The following is a 6,548-nucleotide window of genomic DNA, read 5'->3' on the forward strand; positions in this document are numbered from 1 at the left end:
GTACGCCTGAGGGGAAGAAAGAAGTATTATTATTTGCGACAAATTGTGAACGGTCTATCAGCAAAGAATACCGCAATGCAAGAAATTAGCATTGATGTTCAGTTTACTTAGATTCAAAAAAAGAAAACGTACAGGTGATCAGAAACCTTATCCAATACTTTGGTAAAATATAGGAATATACAGTCAACAATGGAATCCCTGTCAAGAATGAAATCTAGATCATTTGTAAACAACAAAAAGTACATTTTCACAGAAAAAATGTTTGGAAAATCCATGCTGATGATCAGAAAAAAACGCGTTTGTCTGTGGGAAATGTTCAAGTTGAGAATAAACGACACATTCAAATGTCTTACATGGAATGCTTATAAGAGAAATGGGTCTATAATTATGACGCAGATGTTTGTCCCTGACATATGGAGTGGATTCACACTCCCGACCTTCCCGTCGCCCGGAATGCAGGCTGTCAGAAGTGATTGCTTGAATTGATTAGTAAGTATTGCAGCAATGTACACTTTAGTCCTGAGCACGAACTTGGAATTTCTGTTATCAATGCCACATGGCAATAAATATTTAGTTTTTCTATTATTTTTTCTAGGCCAGCAATATCAAAGTCAGTAGGGTCCATTGGTAAAAAGCAGTACCGGGATAGAGAGAGGTTACAAGGCGCACATTTTTAGAAACAAATAATAACAAATACATTGTTCAGAACACATGCGCACTCAACAGGTTTTCTTAGTTGGTCGCTTGAGTCTTAAAAAAGGGGTCATGACATCTAACATAAGGGCATGAACTAATCATTGCATTTTATTCCACATATGTTAAGCTATAAATCCTCGAAATATGACTTCATTCGGTGCCGCAGATAGATTTAAAATCAATTTTTAATATTAATATTGAAAGCAGCTTTTTGGTCAGGCAACCCTTGGCCGCTGACGTTACAACGAGATATCATCCCCACGTCGTCTGCTATTCGCGGTGTCGGCTGCACTCTTGCATGCACGCTATGGATGGTGCATGGTCACTGAGGGCTTTTTTCCTGAATCGGCACTCTGTATCAGTTCGCATAAGCCCACATCTCCTAGCTGATCTTCTTAATTCCGGACAATACGTACCCGCATATGCAAAAGTCGAGTACCGGATTGCCCACACTGAGAAGGCAAGAGCCGCGAAAGAATGAAACTCACCTCGAACCTGCATGAACAAACTTTTCACTTGGACCGCGCATTTGCCGAAAATATCCGAAAGCACTGCCGCAATGGAAACTTATTCGCGCACAATGTACACTGACGTCCTTGAGTATATATAATTTGCAACAGCGCACCAAAGTGTTGTTTTTAACATAAGCATCAACAACTTGAGTAGTCTGATTGAAAGCACACAGCAACACAAACTGATGGGCTTCCCCAGCCGTTCCTGCCGTTCGCTGTTCTTTTTCTTTTGTGTGTGTGTGTGTGGGGGGGGGGGGGGGTGATTAAACTGAAGGAAGACCTTTTGGAGGGAGAGAGCGGGAAATGATTGAACGGTGGTGGACGCGTGTGTACCCTTCTGAGAGCACGTTGTCACATGCACCCATGTCTCCACCCGCCGCCTCAGGGAGATCTGATAAGACCAGCCACAGCCGCTGCTTGAGCCCGGCCGCGGACCAGCGTGCGTGGTCTGCCCGTCCCGCAGAAGAGTTTTTTTTTCAAACAGCTTTCCTATTGACAGCTGCCTTCGCTGTGGAGGGAGTATAGTCTGTCGTCGGCGCATTACCACAGGGGGCAAAGCCCGACGCACACTCGCTTGCTTTGTGCTTTATCTGTTGCCTCCCAGCAGCGCCGAGTCAGTCTTCAAACGAAGCGCCGCCACGCAAAGCTCTCGTGTGCGCAGGCTCAGGTGCGCCCCGGCTAACAACGTTCCGGCTACAGCCTTCTAGAACACTGTAGCCTACGACTGGCACGCTGACATGTGTGGGATATTTAAACTCCTCAAGTTATCGGATAAGGCGACCGAGGCCTCAATTACTAACACAAGTGGAGAATTCCATCTTAATGCAGTATGCTTCGTATACTTTTCTGCTGAGTTTAGACGCGAACTTCTTCAAGATTGTCGTTTCACGGAATCGAGTCGTAGCCTCGGTTCTGATGCAGTGGCGGCAACAGACCTTCAGTTGCACCCCCTCCCCTCTTTCTTTTCCTCCCGCCAGTGCCCCTACTCGTGCGTGCAGCTCCTGAAGTGTGCCGTTTTTGCAACATCCAATTTGTTCTATGCAGCTTTTAGCATATGGCAGCCGTGTACGGTAAACGAACGCACTCTTCCTCGGGACAAACCTGCCTACGCGCTCGATGCTACATCCCTGCTCGTGCTTTCCCTGCATCATATTGCACACACCAGCCAATATTTTTGGTGCAGTGATGACTACAAGGACGTCACCTTTCTGAGCCACGTTTTTTAAACGGTGAGAGATTTGATAGTAATATGGAATAGCAACGGGTCTTGTACTTTGCGCATCTTCAGCTCAGCCGTGCTCCTCTACATCCCTAGAATCATTAGCAAGGTCCCTAAAAACAGGGTAACCACCTCACAGGGAAATCCTGCAATGATCAGTGTTTGCAGCCAAACAGCTATGCTATGTGTGATTTCATGTAGGCACGATATGTCAAGAGCGGCATGCAGGTAGTTTTTTAGCAATACCCTTGGAAACTTAAAATGAGCTGACTGGTGGTTTAAAATACCATCTCTTTTAGCGAGGCTCGTACCATCAGCACGCTTTGATTTTGCGAACAGCAACAAATGTATCTAAGAACTGCAAGCACCTTTGCGCTGGCACCTCATAGCTGAAGCCAACCTGGAAGCGCATTCGGCAAAGATTCATAGAACCCGGTTCGGCATTGTCATACCCTGTAATGCGTGAGTCGGTCATGACACAATTCCTTATGATCGTCGGGTATTTCGATGCATTAAATTTATTCTCACTACAGAACGGACGTTAAAATCAAATAAAGGATACGAGAACCTTACTCCGGTACAGGACTTCAACAGGTTAACACGAAATGCGAACACACTCTTTGGATACTGGGAATGAAACAACTCTTTCGTGAAATTGTGCTCAGTTCTCACAGGCTATTACTTCACTAACGATATTAAAACCCATCTGAAGAAAACTATCTTAAAAACATAGATAAACTAAAATCTACTGTTATAGAAATTACTGAAAACAATGCATTGTAATTGCGTGCGGGGCATATTAATGCACGATATGATGATTTTGCTAATTCACAACAAAGCAAAAATAATAAAAGAAGTAAGAAAATTCTGCTTGTTTCTGCAAACAATTGACAAAGATTGCATCGGATATTGAACTGCGGTTTATTTTATTGGAGCTCTTATCAGCATAAATTCACTGTTGTTTATTTTCCGTTGGTTTTGTTGCGAATTGTAATTTACACTTTTTCTGAAAGTTTTATGTAAAATCTTGCTAACTAGAAAGTCACTAAACACTGTCAAGAAATACTTCTCATACGTCGACTACTCATGCAAGCCAATCTGAAGAAGGAAAAAAAACAAAAGACGTATAACAGGGTTGCAGCAGATAAGATCACCCCACCTCGGTCTTTTGTGTTCAATGTTTCTACTGCGCGTCCCAGCTCTTTTGGACGCGCTTTTTATTTCTCTGGACCTGCTTTTGCCTGTATGGCAAAGAAACGTTAGCAGTTAGAAAAGGCTGTCCTGTGTATTTCCCTGGCCCCGTCGTGTCCCATGAGACTGGAAACAGCGACATCGCTTTCGGTGACTCCCAGCAGCTCTCTAGTGTCGTATTTAGACTTTTCTTCACCACGAGCACCGGGGCAACTTTGTGGCTTTTGTTCTTGCTTCTTTTTGCTGCAGCGCCTGTGCCCCGTTCCATCTGTTTTCTATACAACACAACCTTTGTGGAGGAGAAAATGTGTGGTCACTCGTGCCTTTCGTGTTACCGCGTGCTTTTTCTTACTATACAGAAACTACGTCTTTCGTGGAATGTTTGCCGTCTCCCCTCGAACTCTGTATCTTTCCACCCTCACCCGCACCTCACCGCCTCTGCCCTCCCTCACCCTCGTCCTCACGAATTTTTCAGCGCCGATCCTCCCTCGCCCTCAACTCACTGAATCAAATCCTCACGAGGTGAGGGTGAGGAAGCCCTCATAAGGGTTCACCCTCGTGAGGATGCCCATGTCTGCCGTTAACGTCCTGCAAAAAGACCGTGACTATCTGGAAATTTTGGGATGAGCCGCTCAACCCGTCTGAACTGAGGGAATGATATGCTCAGGTTGGGACCCAAGACGCCGTGCTCAGAGGCCGTTTCAGAGACAAACAGCAGTAAGAAGCGGCGTCGCGGACGTAAGGAATAACAAAACATATTCAGGCCAAGTTGAGTAGCAGAGAAAAACACGTAAGACGAAATGTAAAACGTCACTTACATGCGCAGCTGAAATTTGGCTCTAAGGATCTGTTGGAACACCACCACCGCGACGACCAGCCATCCGCCGTTTCATTCCGAAGTTCACATTTTCACAAAGTCTTTTCAGAGTGAGGCATCATTGAGCGCACTTAATAAAGTAATCGCTGAGCGCAACCGAACTTTTTTGAAAACGCAGATGAGTACCAACGACAAAGAGCACGAACGCTGACTCGCGCGGAAATCACTGTCGTCGTCTTCTCGCAGGCAGGCTCAAGCAACTACGAACACGTGATGTTGTGTTGAGAATAACAACAAAACGAAAATGCAGCTGCTTCGCTTCTCGCCTCACCACCGCTCTCTCATCACCTCCCCTTTCTCTGTTTTACAACGTACACGCTTTTCGGCGTTGCTACCTCCACGCTCAAGCTGGCGTATGAGGTTAGGAGTGGAAAGACGGGACGACCAAGGGAAATGAGGCTATGCCAAGGAGTGTCAGTGTGTGTGTGTGGGAGAGGGGGGAGGTCCCGCTTTTTGTATGAAGATAAGATGCTCCAAACGTTTTGCGGTCTCCCACCTCCTCCTGAGAAAAACGGGGGGTCCTTTTGTGGTAGCTCTTGAAAGGACATCGGACGGAAAGAAGAAACATAGCCGCACTCAGCTTGGAATCGGTTACCACCATGGCAAACGTTTTTCTTTGCTTGTGCTGCAGGGACAAAATAGTGTAACGTCATGCGAAAGAGACTAACGTCTTCCGTGCGGGTGATAGCGGAGGGTATATTTAAGCCATGCGGTTTCAGATAGCATAAATCCCGAACTTACTCTCCTTTTGCACTCTTTTTTTAGAGTGCATACAACACCTTTCGGAAAGCAAAATTACCCGACTGGATCAAAATTACCCGACTGGACACGGCAGCACTGCCGCGATGATGTCACCTCAAGTACCTTTGTTTGTGCAGGTTAGTGCAAAAAGATAGAGTTTTCGTAGCGATCACCTCTGTCTAGTTGTGCTGCCGTGTCCACAAGTACTGCTTGATTGTGTCAACGACTGTCTTTGCTGCTGAAGCTTTCAGGGGATGTAGAGGAAAACCCTGGGCCTGTGTCAGAAGCTATCCTAAATGAAATTCTCAAAACTCAAAAAGAAATATTGGCCACAGTTACTATTATTCAAGAAAAACAAACATCGTCTGAGGCAGGTATACTGAAAATGCAAGCAAGACTCGATTCCATCGAAGCGAAGCTCGTGGTCCTAGAGGAATCCCAAATAAGGCTATCTAATATTGAGACTACTGTGAGGCGGAAATCGCTGCACTAGCTAAACAACTTGATGGCTTGGAAAATCAGTCCCGGCGGAACAACCTGATTGTAAGAGGTATACTGGAAGAAGAAAATGAAAACGAAGAAACATTGCTGAGAAAAGTAAACGACGAAGCTTTTGAGGTAAAACTCGGAGAGAAGCTAAGTACCATTGAGAGAATACACCGTCTTGGTAAGTTGTCTCCGGGAAAGCATCGCCCAGTTATCCTTAGGATTGGTGATTTTAGGGAAAAAAAAACTAAGATTATGAATAATTGCTACAAGCTTAAAGGAGGGCAAATAAGCATTTCAGAGGACTATTCTAAAAGAGTGCATGATATACGGAAGAACCTCTGGAATTCCACTTTAGACGAAAGGAAAAATGGGGCCAAGGTTAAGATGGTATCCGATAAGATGAAGGTGAACAAAATCCTTTACGCCTGGGACGAAACTACGAAACAAAGGTACAAATGTCATACCTCTTCTGAGAGTAGTGATTGACGCCGGAATACAGGATCAAAGCCGTTCAAAGTGCTTCCCTACATGATCAGCTTCGGGCTGTCCAGGAGGCCCGCGCGGCGGCGGAGAGCTTCGGGCTCTCTGTGCCGACGTGGGAGCTGCCCTCTACACCTGGCGCCTAGCCGAGTGTCCTCCAGGGCCCCTACTGTGGGAAATAAAGTTCTACCAAACCAAAATAAATGTTAATGCCAGAAGCATACTAAATAAAATTGTCCAATTAGAAAGCATAATCATAGAATATGAACCAGACATAGTAGTATTCACCGAAACATGGCTGCATAGAAATATACTCGACATTGAAGTTACTACTCCTAGCTAT

The 6,548-nt window shown here is 45.3% G+C and overlaps 1 pseudogene; it reads left to right on the forward strand.

The window, feature by feature from the left end:
- The first annotated feature begins 1,571 nt into the window (after positions 1 to 1,571).
- LOC146194410 (uncharacterized) lies at positions 1,572 to 6,211 on the forward strand (annotated as a pseudogene).
- Positions 6,212 to 6,548: the final 337 nt, after the last annotated feature.

The sequence above is a fragment of the Amblyomma maculatum genome, chromosome 3 (assembly GCF_055883805.1).
Source record: "Amblyomma maculatum isolate TAMU_Amacu chromosome 3, ASM5588380v1, whole genome shotgun sequence".
NCBI classification, from domain to species: domain Eukaryota; kingdom Metazoa; phylum Arthropoda; class Arachnida; order Ixodida; family Ixodidae; genus Amblyomma; species Amblyomma maculatum.